This window comes from Balaenoptera ricei, chromosome 8, assembly GCF_028023285.1.
Source record: "Balaenoptera ricei isolate mBalRic1 chromosome 8, mBalRic1.hap2, whole genome shotgun sequence".
Lineage (NCBI taxonomy): Eukaryota > Metazoa > Chordata > Mammalia > Artiodactyla > Balaenopteridae > Balaenoptera > Balaenoptera ricei.
The window spans coordinates 24,174,925-24,199,589 of NC_082646.1; the positions used below are offsets into that span (position 1 = coordinate 24,174,925).

At 46.8% G+C, this 24,665-nt stretch overlaps 1 pseudogene; it reads left to right on the forward strand.

Annotated features, from left to right (window-relative positions):
- The first annotated feature begins 907 nt into the window (after nt 1-907).
- LOC132369755 (protein PRRC2C-like) lies at nt 908-24,056 on the forward strand (annotated as a pseudogene).
- Nucleotides 24,057-24,665: the final 609 nt, after the last annotated feature.

The window sequence follows — 24,665 nt, forward strand, 5'->3', positions numbered from 1 at the left end:
TGAGTGTTTGTGGGGACGCTGGCTGCCTCAGGCCTAGCATCTAGATTTATCTACCGGGCAGCTCAGGCCTGGCACTGCTGGCAGTTTATCACATCAGGGCTCTGCTTAGAATCAGCAACGCCAGGGCCTTAGGATTGTATGCTACTGCCCCCAGAATCTTGCTCACCTTCATTTCCCTAGATTGCTCTACATATACCATCACCCCTAGGCTGGTACCCTGACACGTCATTCTCATCTCCTTCTCCACACTTAGCTTATGTTTTCCAGGTTGTGCTTAAAAGAGCACAGGCCTTAGAGTAGGTTTCAAGTTGCTGCTCTCCCACCTACTAGTGTGTGACTTGCTGTCTGAGGCTGAGTATTTTTGTTTGTCTCTGATTCATAGCCCTGCTGTGACAATCAATTCAATAATTGTTATTTGAGTGCCTAGTATGTGTCAGGCACTGTGCTCAGCCCGGGGGTGGTGGGGGCAGTGGGCAAAGACCAGCACCCAGCACCCAATCCCTGATTCTGAATTTCGTTTAGTGTTGGGAGGTAGGTCCATAAGCAGGTAGCTTCAAAGTAATGGGTAAATGCTAAGATAGAGGTAAGCACAGGATGCTTTAGGAGTACAAATGAAGGGCAAGAATGATTTTTGGAGTAAACAGTAGATGAGATGTTTTGAACGATGGGGGGAGATGACCCAGACAAGTGGAGGAGGTGGGGGGAGGTTTTCCTGGATGAGAGAAGTGTGGCGGATGAAACAGCATGCTGTGAGCAGAGAATTACTGAGACATAATGTTCAGTACAAGGATTGATAGGGCTGATGCTGCAGACTGAATAGAGGCCAAGTAATGGGAGGCCTTGTAGGTCATGCCAAGAATTTAAAACTCTATCCTATAGGCAATGGGTTTTAAAGCAGGAGAGTGACATGGCCAGATCTTGGTTTGGATCACACACTTCAGCGATTGTGTGGGGAACGGATGTGAGAGTGAAAAGTCTGGAATTAGGAGTCCAGTTAGGAGGCTGTCTCAATAGTCCAGGTGAGTGATGATGAATTACCACACAATTCATCACCAGCAGGTGCAGGGCATAGAGAGGAGGGGATAGATTTTAAAAATCAGGGCAATAAAAAGAGCAGATCTTAGAGGCAGATTGCTGAGGAGAGGGTGGGGTTAAGGATGACTGGAAGGGCGGATGATGGTGCCGTTGACTAAGATGGGGAACACAGGAGGATCAGGTTTGGGGTAAGAGTGGAGAGGATGAGTTCAGCTCGAGACAGGTCTAGTTTGAGGTGCCTGTGAAATGTCCCGGTGGAGATGCCTAGCACAGAGTTGTATACCCAAATCTGATGTTCAGGAAGGAAATCCAGGCTGCGATATAGACTTGTGAGTTACCTGAATATAGGTGATAGTGAAAACTTCAACATTGAATGCTGTTGTCCAAGAACACCGTGTGGAATGTGAAGAGTAGTAGTTTAAGGGCTGATTGACAGGGAACCCCAATGATTAAGTGGTGCGTGGAGGAGGATTCCAAAGTGGAGACCCACACCTGTGTAGAAAGGATGGCGTTACAGTCATGAGGGAGTAGACAGTTTTAAGAAAGAGAAAGTGAATAATAGAGTCAAGTGCATCAATAAGAAAAGTATAGAAAGCTCTCCACTGGATTTGGCAATAGGAAGGTATTGATGATTTTTGAGACCGAGGAGTGGTGACTAGGGGATCAGAGACTGCAGTGCATTGAATTGGGGAGGGAAGGAAGTGGGGAGAGCAGTATAGATTTTAATAAAGGAGGAAGAAGGGAGATAAGGTGGGGCTGGGAGACCCAAGTGAAAGAAGGTTTTTGTTTGTTTTTTAAATTTATTTATTTATTTATTTATGGCTGTGTTGGGTCTTCGTTTCTGTGCGAGGGCTCTCTCTAGTTGTGGCAAGCCGGGGCCACTCTTCATTGTGGTGCGCGGGCCTCTCACTATCGCGGCCTCTCTTGTTGCGGAGCACAGGCTCCAGACGCGCAGGCTCAGTAATTGTGGCTCACGGGCCCAGTTGCTCCGTGGCATGTGGGATCTTCCCAGACCAGGGCTCGAACCCGTGTCCCCAGCATTGGCAGGCAGATTCTCAACCACTGCACCACCAGGGAAGCCCTGTTTGTTTTTAAAATGTTGCAATACTTGAATGTGTTTATAGGGTAAGAGGCAGGAAAACACTAGAGAAGGAGAGGTTGGAAGATAAGAAGTGAATACAACCGCATCACACCCTCCTAATATTTGTAACGTGAAACCCCAGACAAGCAGCCTGCCTTCTGCAAGTCATTTTTCACAGTTAAGCGGTATGCCTTTGCTCATCACCCAGCAGCAACAGAGCCCACGAGTCTACATGTCTCAGTCTGCAGCAGCTCAAATCCCAGCTTTCTGTATGGACCCAAGTCATTATTCAATACTGAACATGCACGATTGGCTCCACCATCTTTGGCTCAGCAATGAGGCTTCCAACAAGGTCTTTCTCAGCCAAACTCAGTCCAGCAGATTCCAATCCCTCTTTATGCACCACTGCAAGGACAGCATCCAGCCCTACTGGGTGCTAGACCTGCTGTTTCCCAGGCTCAGGCATTATTTAGTTCTTCACTTCAACTGTATGTATCTCAGCCAGCCTTTATTCAAAGCAGTCTATCCCTGCTGTCTATGGTCCTTTCTGGTACTGCCATCCACAACTTTCCAGCTGTCCGACTCCGGAAACCTGCCAAGGCACAATTGGGTCTTGCCTTTCAACAAACTTCAAATATGCAGCCTATTCCTGTATTGTATGAACATCAGCTGGGTCAGGCATCAGGACTAGGAGGTTCCCAACTGACTGATACACATCTTCTCCAGGCTAGAGCAGATCTTACCCAGGCTTCAAATCTTTATTCTGGACAAATACAACAGCCTGGTCAGACAAATTTTTATAACACTGCCCAGTCACCGAGGGCTCTCCAGCGGGTTACAGTACCTTTACCAGCATTCCAGCTTTTCTTGCCTAATTTTGGGTCTACGGGACAGCCTTTAACTGCTCTGCTTCAGACTCTTTAGCCCCCATTACATCATCCCACCCCACAAGTGCAGGCACGGAGCATGAGTCGTCCTGCGCAAATAAGCCAGCCTTTCAGAGGATTAATTCCTGCTGGAACTCAGCACAGCATGATCACAACTGCAGTAAAAAATGTCTGAAATGGAACTAAAAGCCTTAGGAAGTGGCACTGAGATAAAACCAGGTGTACCTCCAATCAGCAGTAGAAGCACCACACCGGCGTCTAGTCCCTTCCGGGCTACTTCCACAAGTCTGAACAGACAGTCCAACAAAACAAACAGCATTGTCTATGAGAAGCCGTCCCAGTCAGCCCCTGCCACTGTGAGAATGACACAACCATTTCCTACACAGTTTGCGCCCAGAAGAGAGCTGTGAGGACAGGACTCAGCCACAAGACGTTTGGTCCTAGGTGCTGGCAGAGAGCAGAGGTTTTTCAGTCCATGCGGTGGTTCTTCGCTGAACAGCAACAGAGCAAACAGATAGGAGGCAAAGTCCAGAAAGTGGACAGTGGTTCCAGTAAACCTCCTGAAACACTGACTGACCCTCCTGGTCAGGAAAAAGCTCAAGAAAAGCCACCCCCTGCACCCACCATAGCCACCAAACCTGTTAGAACTGGACCAGTTAAACCTCAGGCAATCAAAATGGAAGAAACAAAGTCTCAAAAATGTGGTTTATTGCAAGGGTTGGGGGAGGCGACAGGGGAAAGAGGGAGAATGAAGTCAGATAATGCCAGCAGCCAAGGGTAAAATGGTCTGTGACATTATCCTGTCCAGAGCTTGGAGGTGCACAAGGGACGTAGGAGCAATTTATAGTGACACACAGCTGCTGCCCCAGGAAAACGAGGCTTTGCCAGCTCGCACCTACTATGTAACATGCACTCTGGATGGCCATGCATCTTCAACCAGAATTTATACACGAATATGTGCACACATTCCTTACGTGCATATAATTTAGAACTAAAATCCTTATGGTTAGATGACACACCAGAAATATGAGAGAAATGACACCACAGAGGAATAGCTTAGCCTGAACAACGTGGTGGTCTCAGCTAAGACATCAGATGTGGTTTCTTTGCTCCCTATGTTCCTTGGATATGGTGGTAGCATTTGTAGGCTTGATGATGAAAACATAAGATAACTGGTAGAGGAGCCTTATTTTTTATTATGACAACTTGCTATTTTGTAACATGGTGATTGAATTGAACACAATCAAAGTTCAGCAACTGATCTCCCCCTCTTCCTGGATGAGTGAAATATTGATGTCAGCATCCTTGAACATATCCAAGTGGGCAGTGTTTGGCTACTGCCTCTGTTTGAAATGATGCTGTGTTTTGGTTGTGGCCCAAAGCTTTGAAGTTCTACCTGGCATCTCCTTTCTTCCATGGAGCTCTTCCCCTTCAGACCTGACAGATTTGGTCAAATACTAGTTGAGTCTTGCTTGCCTCTCCTCGGTCATCTTTGTATGAATCCAATGGTTGTTTTTTGTTTGTTTTTTTAAATGGGTTTTAGCTGATGTTCATGAAGATCAGTGAGTACCTAGAACAGTGCCACTAAAGAAAGGAAATCCTATCCAAGAAGGTGCATTTCTGTGCCAGAGCTATGTCATAACCAACTTTTGGCCCCTCTGCTGGAAAAGTAGAATCAAGTCTCAAATAATGCCTTTTTAATTATATCCTCTGGTATTAAAGATGTAGGACAGTACTGTATCCTACCCCTGTGAATTATCTTGTACCTGCTTTATGATATGTAGTAGTGACTGTGCTTTATCAGAGCTGTTTTTAATGACGCTATTCTAGAATGTTTTCTTTCCAGATGATGATTGAGAAGCCAATAAAAAAGATAGTGCCAGATACCACAACAGTAACAGAACTTTGCTGTTTTCTGGGGTTTTGTTTTTTATCTTTTTATCTTTTTTTTTTAAAAGATATCTCTGTATGACTGCAGAACCTGGAAAAGCTGTTGCTGCTCTCAATGCATAACATATTGCTATTGGTCTCTCTCTCTCTCTTCATATATATACTCATATGTTATATACATAAAATTTGAATTTTTAGAAACATTAGTGGTGCTCTCAACTTTGGAAAAAGTATCCCAGTTGTACCATGTTTGGTTGGCATTGTACAGAAATTAACAAGCATTTGGTCTAAACACATCAAAACATTTTTTCCCATTTGTACAGGGGTAACACACTGTATTAAATATGTAAGGTCTTATCTACATGGGTTTGATTACAGAAACTAATAAAGTATACTCTAAATAAAAAGAAAGATAAGGAGTGACAACTGATGCAAACAGGTTCCAAACGTGGAGAATGTAGGGACTGGCCTGGGGTAGGAAGAAGGACACTCCCCCTGGGGAAGAAGGAGAAGAAGGAGTGCAGATGGGTTAGGGTATAGGTGGGGGCTGGAAAGTTAGGGAGACTCTCATCTTAGGGCTTCAGTTTTCTCACTAAGATAGGAAGAGTTGTTGTCTGCTGAGATGGAGGGCTTGGGGTTGGGTGGGTGGGCATCTTGAAGAGGGCTGTGGAGGTTGGAGCAGTTCCTGAGGAGAATGGGAAAGATGGCCTACAAAGCACAAGGAAAAAGATCCTTTATCTGAAGCACTCAGCACACAGTTGAGTTTGGAGCCCCTTGTGCCATGATAGAATTGTGTGCTTTTCTTCAACAGAAGAGGAGGGTTGAGGCGGGTCATGGGGTGCATTAGGTTTTCTCGGAAGAAGGAGGTAGAAGGTAGATGCTTTCAGGTCAGCTGTGTGGTCTAGGCTGGGGGACAGAAAATGAAGGACTCGGGCCAGGAGCCTGAGGCTGAGGAGCCCATGTAGTGGGAGGGAGAGCAGGAGAGTTACTGTTTGGGGCTGGGCTACTGGAGTTTGAGATTTCTGATGCGGGACAATTCTGACAAGGTTCCTGGATGTGGGGGAATCTGAAGGAAATGAAACCAAGCCCACTGGATTGAGGAGGTTTGTGAGCTGTGACTCGGTGCTGGACGAGCCAGATTTCCCAGCAAGATGGCGGACGTGGAGGAGTGAGAAGGGCTGTCGGGGTTCAGTGTGAGGTTGGTGGTCGATGGTCATGAGGAACGTTAGAGGCTCATACAACCTCGTGGCAGAGGCTTCTGCAGGAAGGGGAAGGGTGACGGTTTGGAAGTGGGGAGTGAAGAGGAGAGCACCCCTCTTCTTGACCTTGGGTCCGGTGGGGAGTGGGGATGTTGAGCAATCTCCATGAAGGGCTACAGGGAAGTGGTCAGACTGGAGTCTGTCAGTTAGTACGTTGTCCAAGGAGGGGAGGGAGTGAAATCTGAGCTTTGATCACATTTTGGGTCCTCAGAGGCTGGACTGCCTAGGGGGGCACTTTTAATCAATGTGACCTTCTAACCAGAGGAGCCACCTTCTTCTGACTTACCAAAGGCACCATAAGGGCTAGTGGTGGCCTTGGGGAGTGGTGTCCTGAGCAGAGAGCTGGGTTTCATCTAAGATCACAGGGTGTAGGAAATGGGTCAAAGATGTAGGGGAGTTTACCAGTTAGTGGGGGCTTCAAGTAGCCCAGAGGGAAGGTTGGTGAGAGAGTGAAACAGAGAGATGGGGAGGAGGAGGGAGGGGGGGAGGGTGGAACAGCACTGAAGTGTCCCGTGGAGCAGGGGTAACTGGAGGGGCTTTCACTGGGACAGTGACAGGGGTTGGCAGGCTCTGAGGCATTAACAGACTGGCTGATTCCAAGGGTCCAAAGGGAAGCCACTGGCCTTCCAGGGCCAGTCTGGAGCTCCAGAATGATCCCATTTGGATAGACTACTGTGGTCCTTGGACATCTACATCAGTGTCAGTATGCCTATTAAAAACGCATGTTCCTGGACCCCACCCCAGATCTAAGGGTGTGACACCTCTGTGTGCCATTATGCTCAGCTCCAATGTGATTCTTAAGCACCTCAAAGTCTGAGAACCCCTGACTGGGAGTCTTGTTGGTCTTGGGTGCACAGCACGTGGTGGTATTCAGTGAGATAACGTCGATACAGCACCTGTGCAGGGCGTATCTGGACAATGACAGTTTTTACACACAACCCCTTGGTTGTATCGGTGACACGGTAGGTGTATAGGCACCAGAAAGAGAGTTTACTATTAGCTGATACACGTGCCATCCAGAGGGTGGGGCAGAATATTGCTTCACTTTTCCCTTCACAGCATGTCTCAGTCATACCTCTGGGGATCACCTTCTTGCTCTGGTCTCCCTCTTTTTCTCTTCCACAGGCCTCTTAGTCTTTTCTATTCGCAGCTTCTCTCACGGCTGTGCTGCAAGTCCAGGGCCCGGGTCATTCCTGAGGCTGGTGTATGGACCGTGAACAAGGCAGGGGTACCAACGGCCTACCCTCACTTCCTTCAGTATGGTACTTTGCTAACAATTTACCTCTTTTCTCTGTCTTACTGAAGCCTCCTCAGAAGGAGGTGGAAGGGAAAAGGAAAGAATGAGGCTAGGGGAAAAAGACCCCTGCCCACCTTGTCACCTAAATCTTACACTTTACCTGGGTTCCAGTCCCACCTTGGCAGCCAGTCCTTCCCAGACCCTCCAGCCTGCACTGTTCTGAAACTCTCTTGAAATTCTAAGCAGAATTTGAATTAATTCAGTTTCAATTCAACATCAGAATTTGAGTGAAGCAAATGTTTCTTTAGCTGTACTGGCCCTAGATGCCAGTGGGAGATACAGATGATATACATCAGTGAACAGTAAAGGGAAAACTCTTGTGCCTTAGAGAAAAGAGAAAGGAGACCTTGCAAGGCTGGGTTTGAAACTGTCAGGAGTGGGGCTGAGGGATGGGCTGGAGAGGAAAGTGCAGCAGGTGAAAGGGGGAGAAACAAGCCGAGAGGGCTTGTGAAATGAACCTTGTTCGGCCTACGTGCAGAGGGGCTGGTTTCTTGAGTCAGATACTCAGAAGAGGGGCAGGAGATGATCATGAGGTCTGTGGGGCCTGGGAGGGCAGGAACATCAGTAAGGTATGAGAAGGTGAAACACAAGCAAGCAAGCTTGCAAACAAACCCCAGACCCTGAATCCCCCTGCACGTTCAGCCGTGTAAATGAACGGACAGAGGAAAATCCTAGGATCTGACGGCGGAAGGGAGTGTGGTGGTGACTTAATCAAACAAATCATTTCATGCTGTTCATGTTAATTTACTGAATATTCCCAAACCCCTGTAGACGAGTGCCTGCCTGTGCTTCTGATGCTGTCAGGCATACAGTGGACTAATGGGGGGCAGGGGTGGGCAGGGCAGTAGGCAGAGGACAGGGTACCCTGCCATTATTTTACAAAAATGAATAATTAATTGTGTAGGAATTATGAAATCATTCACTGACATGATGTGACGGGAGTGTGAGTAAGACACCATCCCTGCCCTCTGGGGCTCTCAGGTGATCCAGGAAGAGAGGCATGTGGCCGTGTAACAGTAGTTCAAGATTAACTCCCCAAAGCCACGTTGGACATGGAAAGGCAGTTCCCTGAAAGAACAGGGAAGTGGGGAATTAAGTTCAGAACACCTTCTTGTGTGTGGTTTTTTTTCCCCTCCCCAGCAAGATTGCAAGTTCTTGGAGGATAAATCTTGTACCTCCCTTTGTGTCTCCCACCATACTCTACATGCCTGGGGTTAAGCACAGAGTAGGTGCTCAATATTTGCTCCCTCCTATCCATTTCAATGCCTGCAGGGCTTAAAACATGCTCTGCATGTGTTAGGTACTTGGTTTTCTTAAATGAATAAAATTAATTTTCCCTCTCTTTCATCCCATCCCTTCATTTCTCTCCTGTCTTCCAAGGATTTGTACGATAAACGATTATTAAGATGAATCATGAAATGGTCAATGATGTTAGAAGTTCAGCTTCATTGATAAGAAATTTCACCTATAACATCAGCAGAGATGAATAAAAATAAGATAATTCCCAACATTAATGAGGCTGGAGGTAAATGGAGCTTTTATAAATTGTTAAAGGGAGAATAATTGTTCAGTTTTTTTGGGGAAGGCAAACTGATACTCTTTGTCAATAGCCTTAAGCATGCATGCACGTATCCTTTTGCCTAAATGTTCAATCTCTACGAATTTACCCTAAGGCAAAAATTACTGCTGAGAGGAAAGAATTATATGGAAGGAAGATAATCAGCATTCTTCATGGTAGTGAAAGTCAAAAACATCTTAAGGGACTGTGTGATTAGTATCTTGAAGCAACCTATAATAATGTGGTAGAAAAGTATTTGAAAAATGGGAGCATATTAAAGATGGATTAAATTTTTAAAAAATCACAAAAAACCAGCTCAGAAAGCTAGAACAATAGGCATTCTGGAATTCTGGTTTGTTCCTTACTGGCTGTGTGGCCTCAGGAAGGTTACTTGGCCTTTTTTGCCCTTGGGTTTTCTTTTCTGTAAATTCGAGCCGTGGCTGTTTTCTTTGCAGGGCTGCTGTAAGGACTGTTGATATGGACATAGAGCACTTGGTTCTGAGCCTGATGTGTAGCAGATGCTCAGTTAGTAGTGGCTTTTATTACCCAATTTCTGCTTTTAAAAAAAGACAAGATATATATTTGCACGGTGAAAGAAAGACCAGTAGAAATTACAGCAAAGTGTTAGCAGTGTTGTCTCTGACTGGTGATACTGTAGTGATTTTTCTTTCCTTCTTTGGGTTTTTCTCTTTTACCAAATTTTCTACAGTGAACATTATGGAAATTATATTAATATTATAATCAGAAGCAAAGTGCTTAAAAAAGAAATGGCCCTGGGCTTGTATTAAAAAATAAAAGAATTAAAGACATGAACTACTGATTCATCTATGGTAGGATTATAAGAGACCTTTGGGATCATTTGTTTAACTTCATTTTACAGCTGAGGAAACTGAGGCACCGAGAGGGAAATATATAAGATAAAACATAAATTAGTAGCGGGTGTCACATTTCCTGAGCCAGTGCTTTTCCAACTGCACTCGTCTGTCTTTGAGGACCTGGGGCTCAAGAGAGGGGTGGCTTTAGCCCTGGATATCCCCCAAACCTCTGGAGTCACCAGTAGAATCTGGAATCTCTAGAATCTTCTGAATCTCCTGGGGAGAGACTTCTGTGTCCTCTCCTCTCCCCACACAGGGTAGTGTCAGATAGGGTCCACTACTGGGATTTACTACTTTCTACCGTCCAAGTTTGAACAAATTCCTTCTCCAAATTCTATTTTTCTATTCATTAAATGGAGACAGTGATGTCACTGGAAATGTTTGGCATAATTTCCAGGCCAGCCCTCTCTCCAGGGGGCCAGAGCCGTCTGTTTATTGGCACATGTGTGTTCTAGTACATCCAACCCCTTGTGTCTAAAATGGAATTATTGTCTTTCCTGTTTCTCCTCCTGTATTCCACCTTGGAAAATGGCAGCACCAGAATCCAGGGTGTCATTCTCCACACCTCCTACTTTTTTTTTTTTTTTTTGGATGGGAAGATGATAAATTTAATACAGAACAAAGACATGTTTTTAAAAACACCAAATATAGAGCTGTCTTTAAAGACAGCATATTAAAAGCACTATGATGTTAGAAAAACTGCAAACGCTACAGAAAAATCAGTAGGTGACAAATGTAAATGAATGAGTTCTTAAACACGATTTAAGAATCATGACTTATAGATACAACATATAACTTAGGAATGATCATACTATATTAAACAGAATTTCAATATCCAAGAAGCAGCTGGCATGCAGTCCTACAAATCTAGTCTACATTCAATATATCCAGAATTTGCCATACCTCCTCCTCTAGTCCATACCATTCCCATCTACCATGATGTCTTGCCTGGACTATCCTACCTAGCCTCTCTACTTCTGCTCTCACGGCCCAAAATCTGTTCTCAAAACATCAGCCACAGTGATTCTGTTTAAACTAGCTCAGATCATGACACTCTGCTCCAAAACTTCAGTTTCTGATCTCTCTCCATGTAAAAGTCAAAGTCCTTGCTATAACTCCTAAGTAGCATGGTCCAACATATCGTGGTCTCCCAGATCTCATATTACTCTCCTCCTAGATCACTCTCTCCAAACATACTACACCTCCTACTTTTTTAAAACAAAAAACAAAACCCAAAAAACTTTATTTATTTATTTTTTAAAGTTTTTAATTTTATTGGAGTATAGATGATTTACAATCTTGTGTTAATTTCAGGTGTACAGCAAAGTGATTCAGTTATACATATACATATATTCATTCGTTTTTAGATTCTTTCCTCATATAGCTTATCACAAAATATTGAGTAGAGTTCCCTGTGCTATACAGTAGGTGCTTGTTGGTTATCTGTCTTACACATAGTAGTGTGTCTGTATTTTCATCCCAAGCTCCTGATTCCCACCCCGACTCTGCCACATTTACCCTTTGGTAACCATAAGTTTGTTTTTGATATCTGTAAGTCTACTTCTGTTTTGTAAATAAGTTCACTTGTATCTTTTTTTAAAGATTAGATTCCACATATGAGTGATATCATATGATATCTGTCTCTCTCTGTCTGACTTACTTCCCTTAGTATGATAATCTCTAGGTCCATCCATGTTGCTGCAAAGGGCAATATTTCATTCTTTTTTTATGGCTGAGTAGTATTCCATTTGTATATGTACCACATCTTCTTTATCCATTCATCTGTTGGTGGACATTTAGGTTGCTTGCATGTTTTGGCTATTGTAAACAGTGCTGCAATGAACAGTGGGGTGCATGTATCTTTTTCAATTATAGTTTTCTCCAGATATATGCCCAGGAGTGGGATTGCTGGATCATATCTTCTAATCCCTTATTGATTAGTTGTTAAGTCTTGCTGATATAGCCCATGAACAACTCACATTCATGCAATCAGTACTGATTAGCATAAGGCACTCTCCATCTGGATAGTGGGTGGGTAGGAGGAAACAGGAGGATGAACTAAACTGTCCTCGAGGAGCTTATCCCTGGGAGAGGGTTTAAGGTACATAAACAGCTGTAAAATCAGGTAGAGAGGGATGGTCACCGTAAGCAAAGGAAGATAGTGGGATGTGGGGCTTGAGATGAAGGGGAGATCAGTTCTAGTGGGGGCTTGGTGGCGGAGAAGAGGACGCACTTGATCTGGACCGAGGACAGTGTAGGATTTGGATATGTATGAAGGCACGGTGAGGAAAGGACCAGGGGATGATCAGGGAGGAGTAGAGCCTCATGGGAGAGGGAAGGAGGAGGGTGATCGTGGGAAACAGAGGAGGAAAGCAAGGCTACTGTGAGCCTGCAGAAGGCCTTGACTTCATATACAGGCTTCCTAACTGCAGAGCCCAGGACCAGAGGAGCCATAGGTCTGAGTGATGGGGCAGAGAAGATTCCAAGGACATCATTTTCATTCCTTGGGGATGCTGGTGCAATATATTTAATTCATTCTATGAGACTCATTGAGTCCTACTCTGTGACAAGTACTAGGCTAGGCGGTGTGAAAGACACCCCTGCCCCCATGGACCACACAATTTAGTGGTACAGACAGGCAATTAAGAAGTAAACACATTAATTGCAAACTATGATATGTGTAGGCAGAAGCAGATTCACCTGAAGCTAATGGTGCTTACCCTTCAAGGTCTGTCCCTTGCACGGGGGCCTAGCTGTTTTGAATTTTGTAACCTTCTTCTTCAAGTCAGCCTTCCACGTGGCATGAGCTTCAGTTCCCACAGAACTTGGATGTGCCTGGTGCTCTGGATAGAGACTAAGGAGGTAGGGAAGAAGCCTGCTCAGATGGACATGTCACCAAGAATCTCAGTGCAGGCTGCTCAGCACACGCTGTCCTTTGTCACCTCTTACTCTACATCCTGCAGGTGTGACACCGCGAGCATCCCTCTTCCTCCTGTGGCTGTGCTTTGGCTGCACCATCCTTTCCTCTGTTCCTCAATTCTTTCTCAGCTCAAGGCGTCCCACAAGCTTCCACCTGGAAGCCCTTCCCTCAGTTCCTTGAACTGCAGGCTCCTTTTTGGTTTTGTTTCAGGTCTCTGGGTTAACGTCCCTCTGTCAGGGGTGATGGGAAGTGCTCCACAGCCTTGCTAATACTTGTAATTGTCGTGCTTTAATTTTTGCAAATTTGGTGTGAATCAGTATCTCATTGTTTCAAGGACTATTTCCTTTATATAACATTTATAGTATGGCCATTTTGGCTTTCTCTTCTAGAAGCACCTCTTCATAACCTTTGCTCATTGCTCTATTTGGTTGCTTGTCATTTTCTTATTGGTTTGTAGGAGTTCTTTACAGGTACTGAACATTTGTTGCTTGTATGTATTATATTGTTTCTCAAAATGTGACTTGTCGTTTACCTTTCTTTATGGTGTGTTTTGCTACGTACGCATTTTTAATTTTAACGTAGTCACATCTATAATCTTTTCTTCTATGGGCAGTGCTTTTGTTTTTTTGAGTCTTTTAAAAGGAATCCTCTCCTTCCATGAAGTATTAAAAAGATATCCTTCTGTATTTTCTCCTGAAGTTGGGAAGCTTTACATGTCACCTTTGGGTCTTGAATTTACCAGAGATTTATTTTTGTGACTGTGGGAGATAAGAATCAAATATTTTTCCATATGGATAACCAGTTACATCAAAAGCATTCCATCTCCATGGATCTGTAATGCCAGTGATGGGCGTGGGGTGGGGTATTTAGATAGAAAGATGAGGAAGCCCTCTCTGATGAGGGTACATTGAGCAGAGAGCTGAATGAATGAGGGAGTTAGTGAACCATGTGGTTCTCTGGTGGTGCTTCCCTTAGGCAGAGGGCAAAACAAGCCCTGATGTCCTGGGGTGAAGCACCCCCAGTGCTGGAGGGAAAGCAAGGAGGCAGTGCTGTGGCCAGGAGGCTGGGATGAGAGGCAGCATGGCGTGCTCACTGCACACCAGGCCAGGTCATGAAGGAGCTTGTAGATCACAGTAAGGGCTTTGAACTTCGGCTGCCACTGGAGGGCTTTGAGCAGGGTATGACAGGATCAGATTTATGTCTTTTAGTGATCACGTTGGCTGCTACACGAAGACAAAACTGTCACGGGGCTAGAGATCAGTTAAGAAGCAAGAGATGATGGCAGCTTGGGTCCTGGTGGGAGGAACAGGGAGGGTGGAAGCTGTCAGATTCAGGGTGTATTGTGAAGGTTGAGTCAAGAGAGCCTGCTGCTGGACTGGATGTGGGGTGTGAGCGAAAACTGAGTAAGACCTCCTCACTATTCCCTTCACCCTCTTCTGAAACTCCTACTTGTATGTTTGTTAGATCCTCGTGGTCCGTCCGCTATCTTAACTAAACTTTCATACCTTTGATCTCTTTGTGCTCTGGCTGCATTCTGGGTGAATTCTACAGTGCCTTCTTTCAACCTACTAATTCCCTCTCTGACTGTGACCAGTGTAGAGATTTTTGTGGCTGCTGAATTCTAAATTCAATCACTATGTTTTCATTTCCAAGATGAAAACATTTTTTCCGTATCTACCTGTTTTGGTTTCATAATTGTTTTTGTTCTCTTTGAAGTAGATATTGAGAGGTAAAAATGGGTCTATCTAGGACTGATCCCTCCACAGATGGGCCTCCCAGAAACGGAGCTGGCTTCCCACAGGAATCCATGGGAACTGGCCCGAGGGCTTCTGACAGTTGATCGTGATCAACAGCAAGGACTGGGTACCAGCCGCACGCCCTCACTCCCCCATCGTGCCTGGAGAGGGGGGCTGGTTCTTTCTGCAACTATGAATCCCCAGCACTAGGTTGCTAACTCATTTAGCTGCAGCCACTCAGCTTGGACCTCAGTCTCAATCAAAAGGGATTAGGCTGGCGCTTCTTCCCACCAAGATCACTGAGCCCAGGTTCTGCCACATCATACTGCTGTTGCATCCCAGCCTCTGATTGCTTTGGAAAGAGGCCCAGCCTTCTCCAGTCAACAGCTGAGAGTCAGGGTGCCTCTCCTGCAGTCCCAGGTCCGGCCATGCTAGACCTCTCTGTGCGGTCCTAAGAGAAAAGGGCACGGGGACCTGCTCCTCTCTGTGATCTACTGCCGTGGGTGCTGCTGCAGCAGGCTAGTGCGTGTGCTACTTGGTCATCGCCTTTGTTTGCATGGCAGACATTACACCTTCATTTATCTCTGGAACTTCCTCAACATACTTACATACGTCTGTTATGCTTCTCCCTAAACCTGATTTCATCTGGGTTGGGTCACGTTTGGATTATTGATGTTTTTGGCTGTTAATGCTTAGCATTCCATTTCTTCATGTGTTTTGTAATTTTAGATTTGTAGGTTCATTTGGAATAGGAAGCTTTGGGATTTTTTTTCTTTCTCCTATGTGTTCCACCCTACCTGTCTAAAGGTGTTGTGGTTGGTTCCTCTTGGCCCCCTGAACCTCTGGTTGGTCCAGAAACAGGCCTTATACTGCTGGCTGGTGGTTGGAGATGGGGATGGCATGGTGGGCCATCTTAACTTGGTTCCTGGAAGAAAGGCTTTGTCCTCCAGTTCCCTGGGCCCACAGCTTCCTAGGAGGTTGTCACCCCAGGCTGCGCTTGGCCACAGTTTTTGTCAGCTTCCTTTCTGGATTAGGGGTGACCTACCCAAAGCGGACTCTAAGCAGCGGAGCGCTTCCAGTCCTTCCTCTCCACGGCCTCGGCGATCCCACAACATTGAACCCGGAGTTCTGGAGCCCGTCCAGTCCTGCTGCAGCCTCCACAGGGTCACCCGGAGTGGTTGCCAGGGACACCGAGCCGAGAGTGCCGAATTTTCCATGACTTTCTGGTTGAGTGTCGTCCGGAAGTACTTTGTGTAAAACGTTCCCCAGCGGAGAGGAGGGGCAGGGGGAGGGGCGCACAGGACGGGCTGGTGAAATTCATGGAGAAGGTCCAGAGGGGCATGCCCGGCCGGCCTCAGGACCGGGGCTCGCGTGCTGCGGGCGGAGGGACCTGTGTGACCCTGCACGGGTGTCCCGACCCTTGTTGTTGTTAGAGCTGAGCCCCCTGACACTCTGCTGGCTTCCAGACCTGGAACCCAGGAGCCTCGAGCTTCCGCTCTGCTCACTTGTCATCCAAAGAGATGTTAATACTGTTTTTTCAGTCCAACTATATCTTTTGGCTTTCCCTTTTTATATTTTGCGAAGCGTTTGGAGCAGCAGGGATGCAACAAAGCTGGACTCGTGCTATCCTGACCCAGTCGGTAGTCTTTTAGTCCATGGTGGGCACGGTCTCAGGTGTGGCTCTGAAAACCTCGGTGGGATGGCTTCTCTCAGAGCAGCCACGCCCACCAGTGGCATGTGGTAGTGTAACTGGCAAAGTTAGACTACTTTGCCAGTAGTATAACGGGGGGCAGAGGGGACACGCAGACTATTTTCCTCCTTCCTGTGGACTCAGAGACCATGAGACCAACCTCCTACACAGTGCAGGCATCCCCTCTACACTACCTCCAGAGATGGTCAAGGCCAGCTGGATTAGCTCCCTGTCCAGAATCCACTCCACGTTTACACAGCTCTGTTTTCAAGCAGTCCTTCTGGTACCGAGCATCTGTTTCTCCCTGCAGCGCTCACCCACGAATCCTATCTGCCATTTGAAGCAGCACTGAGTAGGTATGCCCCCTCCACATTCCCCCTCAGCTGTTTGAGGGCAGCAGTAGACTTTTCTTCTCCTGGCTCCCTCATTCGACCTCCCTCTGCCCCACCTGTCATGTGGTCTTGCTCTGCAGGAACTCTGGGTTATCACATGGACTTTGTAAAACACCGCCTGGCCTTGACCAAAGTGGAGAGACAGACATTTAGTCCCTGAGAGGATGCTGCCTCCTGACGTCTCTAAAAGAGGAAGATGGGGAATGGATTCCCTCGCATCGTCTGGTCTCAGCTAAGAATCCTCCCTGGTAGGTAGCCGGCTAAGGCATGTTTCACAAGGAAGCATCTCCCTCTAGTGGCCACCAGGGTGTATCTCAAGATGCTGTCCTCCCTTTCCTAGCTCTTTTGTCCATGAGGATTCCCTTATAAGGTTAAGAAGAGCCTCTGAGCTGTGGGTGGATCAGCTGTAGACTGCAAAGCCCCCCATCTGACTTTCTGACTAAAATGAACTGATTTTGCAGTGGTGACTGGTGAGAGTGAGAGAGCTCGGCTTCAGTTTCCATGTTTCTCATAATTTCCTAAGCCAAAATTTGCAAATGGTTATACATACGTTAATATTATTCCCAGAAACTCCAGAATAATTGTTCTTCTTTTAGGTGGCTTCCTTAATAATTGGCTCCTTTCATGATTTTCTCTGCCTGTCTCTACTTGCTAAGTGGTTTAGTCAAATCCTTTTAGTTGCAGTAAACAGACTCCTTTACACCTGCATCTCAGCCACCTTGCATCTACCGGGTCCTCGCAAGGATCCCCCATGGCTATGGAATAGGGGTCCCTCCCATTCAGGGGACGCATGTGCATAGGTTTGCCATATAGAAAATGTTGGAGGGGGGAGTGGGAGAAAATAAGCAGTTTTTGAACACTTTCTATACGCTAGGTGCTATGCTGTTTCATATACATTGTTCATATTTTTGCATCGAGTCTGTTGTAACTATTATTATTCCCATTTTACAGGTAAGGAAACTGGGCTGAGAGGTTCCACCAGGGCTGCTGCAAGTTGTATATTTTCATTCTCTAGGAGATGCTCTTCACTTTGTAGTTAAAGCGGCATGTTGGTTAGGGGTGGGGCCAGTAAGTCACTTGCCCAAGCCACACAGGGAGGGAGGGGCAGAGCCGGGATTCAAACCCAGGTCTGAATGACTACATAGCTCATGTTCTTCCTGCTGCATCATTCTCTTGGGGACCCCATAGGAGTAAAAGCAAATGAATTTAGCTTTTTTCCTTCTCCTTAGAGAAAGTTCCATTTATATATCCTGAAATCAAGTGCAGGAAATATGGAATTTTATCCAAAATGACAGCCACCTCTCAGAAGGAAAAATGAGCATCTACTATGTGTGACACCTACTACTGTCCCAGGTGTTGGGTTATCAGCAAGACTCAGATCCCACTGGAGGCTGTGCTGGGCTGGACCGTGAGTGGAATGATATGCCTCCAGGGTATGATGGAGTCAACCTGAAAACCGAATTTAGTTCCATGTCAGAGGTTCCCTACCCACAGAAATGTGGTTTTAACTGGTCTGGCGTGAGACTCAGCATCTCAGTTCTCTAAAGCTCCCTGGGTGATTCTACTGAGCAGCCAGGGCTGAGAAGCACTGATCTAGTCCAGCCCCTCATTGTAGAGAAGGAGGGAAAATGTGCCCAGAGGCCAGTGACTTGCTTGAGACCACTTGCTGATTAGTGTTGCTACTGAGTGTGTGCTGGCTCCTACTGGATCCTCTGCTGTGCCGGGAAGGGACAGGGAAGGGATGGGTCAACCTGTTGGAAGAAAGAGGCCATAGTTGGTGCAGGGGAGGCACTTACACGTGCTCAGTACTTGCTCTTAACCATCACGTCATATGAAGTTGATCCTTAGAGGGCATGATCGCTGTTGTGAGCTGGAACCAGATGCGACTCATGCCAGGAAACTGCTTGCTCTTATTACTAGTTAGGGCGAAAGGAAAAGCTATTGTAAGAAAAACACCCAAGAATACAGTGGCTTAAAGAACATTGAGGTTTATTTCTCTCTCATTCAACAGTCTATGGTGAATAAATGAGCTCATTTATTCCACAAGGGCATTCAGGAACCTGGAACCATCCCTAGGGCGTTAGCCAGAACTGCTGCCTAAAGCTGGCATGCAGGCACTCATGGGTTCCAGAAAGAACATGAGGAGCATGTGGATGTATTGTAAGTGACACATCACTTTTGCTCATTTTCCAGTGGTGAGAATTTAGTCCCATGGAAGCAAGGGGCATTGGGAAAAGTATTCCCTTCCTGTAGCCAGTGCCCAGCTGCAGTTCTATTCCTATAATAGAAGGGGAAAGATTTTAGTGACCAATGAGTGTCTCCATGGTAGCCTTCAAGGGACTTTAATCCTGGTGTCCTCTTTCAATCACTCTTCCAGTCAGGAAGCATTTTCGAGTACCTCTTATGAGTTGCGCAGGCATGGGAGATGGGAGCACAGAGCAGGGACGACTAGGTTGGATGTTTTAAGTCAGGGAACATTCCCTAGAGGCAGAAATGTTTGGACTGAGTTTTGAAAATGAGTAGGAACTGCAAAGAAGGATATGCCAGGCGGAACACAGCTGTGCAAAGGCCTGGAAGTAGATGGATGGGACGAAGGGTTTGAATGTGCCAAAGTGGCTGGAGGAGGGCTAGAGAGAACTCTGCAAAGGCAGACCATGTGGACTCCCATTTTGAAGCCAAAGAGTGCAAAGTAACCTTATTTTCTTCCTTTCTTCCGTTCCTTTCCTTTCTCTTTCTCTCTCCCTTCCTCACTCCCTTCCTCCCTCCCTTCCTCCCTTTCTTCCTCCCTCCTTCCTTCCTTCCTCCCTCCCTCCTTCCCTCCCCCTCCTTCCCCCCTCCCTCCCTCCCTCCCTCCCTTCGTTCCTTCCTTCCTTCCTTTTTCTTTCTTTCTTTCTTCCTTTCTCTCTCCCTCCCTCCCTCTCTTCCTTCTGTTGACTGAAATAAAAATGCACAACATGAGAGCTGTGAGATTCGGGTTTATTTAGGGACTTACTGAGGACTATAGCCGGGGAGATGGCCTCTCAGATAGCTCTGAGGAACTGCTCTGAAGAGGTAGGGGGAGGTCAGTAGATATGCGATTTTGGAGAAAGGTTATGTGCAATCAAGCACACATCTTGGTAGAAGGTTACTGTTAATCACAAGGAACAGATATCTCAGTTAAAGGTTTTAGTGCTTTTCTACATACAGGAAGATGCAAGAAGCTGGGTTTGTGAAATTTTCTCCTGAAAATATCTAACCATCTGAGGGCCTGTTCTACCTGTTTTCCCTGAGCACAGCATGCCTCATTCCCGATCTTTGCCCTTAATTCCTTTCAGGGTGTATGTAGCTGGAACTGGATGGCGGGCAACATGGTTTGTTTTATCTTTTCCTCCTTCCCTCCCTCCCTCCCTTCCTTTTTACAGTACATCTCCAGGACTTATTTACCTTACAACTGGAAGTGTGTACCTTTTGGCCACCTTCACCCATTCCAGCCCCCTCCTCCTACAGCTTCAGGCAGCCATCAGTTTGTTCTCTGTATCCATGAGTTAGTTTTGTGTGTGCGTCCTTTTTATTTTATTTCATTTTTTTAGATTCCACATATAAGTGAGATCATACAGTATTTGTCCTTCTCTATGTGACTTATTTTGCTTAGCATAATGCCCTCATGTTTCATCTATATTGTCACAAATGGCAGTATTTCCTTCCTTTTAGGGCTGAATAATATTCCGTTGTGTGTGTGTGTATATATATATATATATATATATATATATATCACATTTTCCTTATCCATTCATCTGTCATTGGACACATATGTTATTTTCATATCTTGGCTATTGTAAATAATGCTGCAATGAACACAGGGGTGCAGGTATCTTTTTGGGGTAGTGATTTTATTTTCTCTGGATATAATCCCAGAAGTGCGATTGCTGGATCATACGGTAGGTAGTTCTAGAACTTCCTCACTATATTTTCCATAGTGGCTGCACCAATTTACATTCCCACCAACAGTGCACAAGGGTTTCCTTTTCTCCACATCCTTAGAGCACTTATTTCTTGTCTTTTTGCTAATAGTCATTCTAACAGGCATGAGGTGATAAGTCACTGTGGTTTTGATTCGAATTTCCCTGATGATTTCCAAACTTTCAATTGATAAATTTTTGTTTGTTTGTTTTTTGTTTTTTAAATTTTCTTGGCCACCACATAGCATGTGGGATCTTAGCTCCCCAACCAGGGATCAAACGCACGCTCCCTGCATTAGAAGGGGGGAATCTTAACCACTGGACCGCCAGGGAAGTCCCTCAATTGATAGTTTTGAGGAGCGAATTCACTGGCATCTACATGTGAAAAGGAACTTGCGTGGGATTGGGCCCCTAACTCTTAAAAGACTAAAAGGAACCTGAGCTGACCTTTATTTTTTTTTTAAATTATTATAACATTTTATCATCACATCCCTTTCTTTTTTTTTTTTATAGATTTATTTATTTTATTTTTGGCTACGTTGGGTCTTCGTTGCTGCGTGCCGGCTTTCTCTAGTTGCAGCGAGCGGGGGCTACTGTTTGTTGTGTGGGCTTCTCATTGCAGTGGCTTCTCTTGTTGTGGAGCACGGGCTCTAGGCACGTGGGCTTCAGTAGTTGTGGCTCGCGGGCTCTAGAGTGCAGGTCAGTAGTTGTGGCACATGGGCTTAGTTGCTCTGGTATGTGGGATTCCTCCCCGACCAGAGATCGAACCCGTGTCCTGTGCATTGGCAGACAGATTCTTAACCACTGCGCCACCAGGGAAGCCCCCTGAGCTGGGCTTTTGACACTCCCCACCCGAGGTTATTTAAGGATCAGCCAGCCTTTGGGAAATGTACTGTTTTCTGATATCATGAAATGGACTTGCCCACGCACTTCTGGACTACAGGGTGGGTGGGAGTGGTGCCCCCTGGAAGGGGTGGGGTGTGAAAGGGGGCAATCCAGGGCACACACTGGTTTCGGGAGGAGGCCTTAGACTGGGGTGAGGCAATGTCTCTCGGACTCAGACTCCAGAGCGTGGAGGTGCCTGGCATGTTTCTGGTGATGGGAGGTGGGTGACAGCTGGCCCTGTGAAGGTGGGTGGGCAGAAGGTGGGAGGCAGGTGGGTAAGGGGCCTATGTAGGTCCTTCTGTACCTCCAGTCCTCTGGGAAATTCATGGTAAACGTAGCTGGTCTCAGGCATGCTGTGTGGTGGATCCCACGGTAAGGACTGAGAAGCAGGGGCAGAGCAAGGCCCTTTCTCTAGTGGCCCGCGTGGCAGTTGTGACGGCACCCCCTGGCAGAAGCCCGCTGTTCCCCGCAGAGCCGTAAGCTCATGGGCTCCATGGGGGTGGCCTCCCGGGGAGGCTGGAGCTGCAGACAGGCCGACAGGTCGGTTGGCGGGGGCGTGGAACCTAAGCCTCAGGTGATCACAGTTTGGGAATTGAAAGGAAATGTGCTCTGGCTTTGCAGTTTCCGGGGATGAGGTCCGGAACATTCTGGTTATGCTTTCATATTCCCCTCCCAACTCACAGGAGGGCCCCTCCTGCTCTCAGGATCTCATTGATTGTGAAAACTCATTCTTTTTAGCAATTCTTTCTGAAGTTTTGGAGTTCTGTTTCTCAGTCTGTGTTCGTGTCTGTGTCGCCTCCCCGCTGTTCTGTCTCTGTCTCTCATTTCTCCCCACGAGCTTGCCAGTCAGCGGTTGGTCACCTGATGTTTCCTAAGTGTTTCTTCTCTTTCCTCTCTCTCCGAGTCCGGCTGCAGAGAAGCTGCTGCTTCTCCACGGGCAACGGGGAGACTGTGTGCGGGGAGACTGTGTGCCGTTCTCCTGAGCTGCTGCCTTTTCCTCTCGTCACTGGCCACAGGGGGTCCCTGCAGGCTCCCACGCCCGCCAAGCAGCCAGCTCATGCTGAAAGGGGGGGCTCTGTTGTCCTGAGATGAAGCATCAGGGGCAGATCCTGATGACTGAAGCCCTGACCCCCAGGTCTTCTGGTGCTGGCTTCCAGGCAGGCCATTGCAAACTTTGCTATTAGGAGCCATCTCCTTTGTTCTTACATGTTTCTACTTTCTTGTTACCCAGTCTCAGGTTAATTGTTTTCTGACAATTTGGCAGGCTATTTTTGCGTCAGGGAGGCTGGAGTGGCTGCTGTGTGTGGAGGTGATGTCACAGACCCGAGAGGGAGCAGTCGCAGTGTCACACAGTGTGGGGGGCCCGGTCCCTGACCCAGTCACCAACAGTTTGTTCTAAACAGTCAGCGATGCAGGCTCAGAGCCTTAGGAGCTCTCAGTAGCCTGTGGCCAAGCCTTTCCCAGGGTATCATTCTCTTGCTGTTTGTGGTTTTCAAGGGCCACCCTTCCAGTGCAGGGACCTCAGGGTACAGGTGCCTGTGTGCTGGGCTAGATGATCTTTGAGGTCTTGTCTAAGATTCTACGAATGCTAATAGCACAGAGACTAGAACGGGGGTGATCAGATCTTCCCAACTATGTCAGAACATGTGGTCTGGGAATTCAGTAACTCACCCATCACAAATATTTACTCCTAAACTCCTTCTCTGTGCCAGGCATGGTGCTAAGGGCTGGAGATGCAATAGTGAATAAGCATCCAGTTTGGTGGGGAAGACAGACCCGCACACGCATGTAATTACAGTGCAATGTGGTCAGGACCAGGATCCAGTCATTCGTGGGGTGTTTTGAGCACAGAGGAGGGGTACCTGGCCCGGTGGGGCTCAGGAAGGCTTTGCTGGAGGAGTAATCAAGGGGATTGAGTCTGAAAGAAGAAGCAGGAGCTGGCTAGGCCAGGCAAAGGGGAGTGTAGAGGTGAGGAGAGGAAAGGTGAATTGTTTTCCTGTCTGAACCACCCAGCTTAATAGTGGTAAAAGCAAGGGATATGAGAAAGGGGGAGTGACAAAGCACAGGTCCCTTGATTTTAGAGACCAAATTTTAATCTCCTCTCCTTTGTACGAGCGTCTCAAACTCAATGGCCAGCCACCCAATGTCTGACCCGTGAGTCCCTTCACAGTTCCTGGGGGCGTGTCACGCAACCTAAGGTTCCCTGCAGGGACTGCAGATGAGTGTAGTGTGTCCTGATAATCCCTGCTTCACTCAGGGATGGTCTGAAAGGCAGGGCCCCTCAGCACCCAGTGCAGTGCAGAGAGCACGGTGGGTGCCCGTCACATCCACAGATTGCATCTGTGTGTGTTGGCCCCCCTACCCGTCAGGGCGATCAACGGGAACTCGGCAGTTAGAGGCAGCCACCAGTTACACGAGTCGTTAAGTTTACAACGGAACATGGGCCAGGCCAAAGATACGGCTGCCAGAGGCATCCCTCAGCCTGGCACCGGCAGGAGGAGGATCGCAGAGGCAAGACCTCCCCAGGGAGGGACACCTGTGCTGGTCTCTACTGGAGGTGGCGGCCGGGGCCTCTACACGGTGAACTCCAACCTGGGCCAGTTTCTCTTTTGAGGACTCTGGGGATTAACTCCCACGTTCCATTTCCTGACGTTGCCGTGGCCTTAGCTCTTCTGGGCAGATAATGGGAAGTCCACGGGAGGCAATGTGATTTTAGGAAAAGTGACCTTGGAGTCAGCTGGCCCTAAATTTGAATCTTAGCTCTGACAGCCTTGAATCTCAGCTGTGCAGCCTTGAACACTTAACTTCTCTGAACCTTGATTCCCTCATCTATAAAGTGGGTTTCATCACATCTGTTTTTTAGTAGCTGTTGTGAAGATCAAAAGAATTAGCACATGTAAAGCACATTCTTCATACCTTTACCTCTCGGAGCAGGGCGAGGTGGTTGCATTCCTTCAGTAAACAATTACTGATTGTCTGCTTATTGCTGAGCATTGTTCTGGGTTCTGTGAAAGCTAATGAACAAGAATCTCATAAAGCTCACATTCTGATGGGGAAGCTAGAAAATAAGTAAACCAACAAATAAATAAACAGGATAATTTCAGATAGTGATAAGAGCTACGAAGACAAGGAGAGAGGCTGATAGAGGGTGATTTAGTAGGAGGCCCGAGGAGGCTTCGGGGTGTGCAGTGATATTTGAACTGAGACATGAAGGCTGAGGGG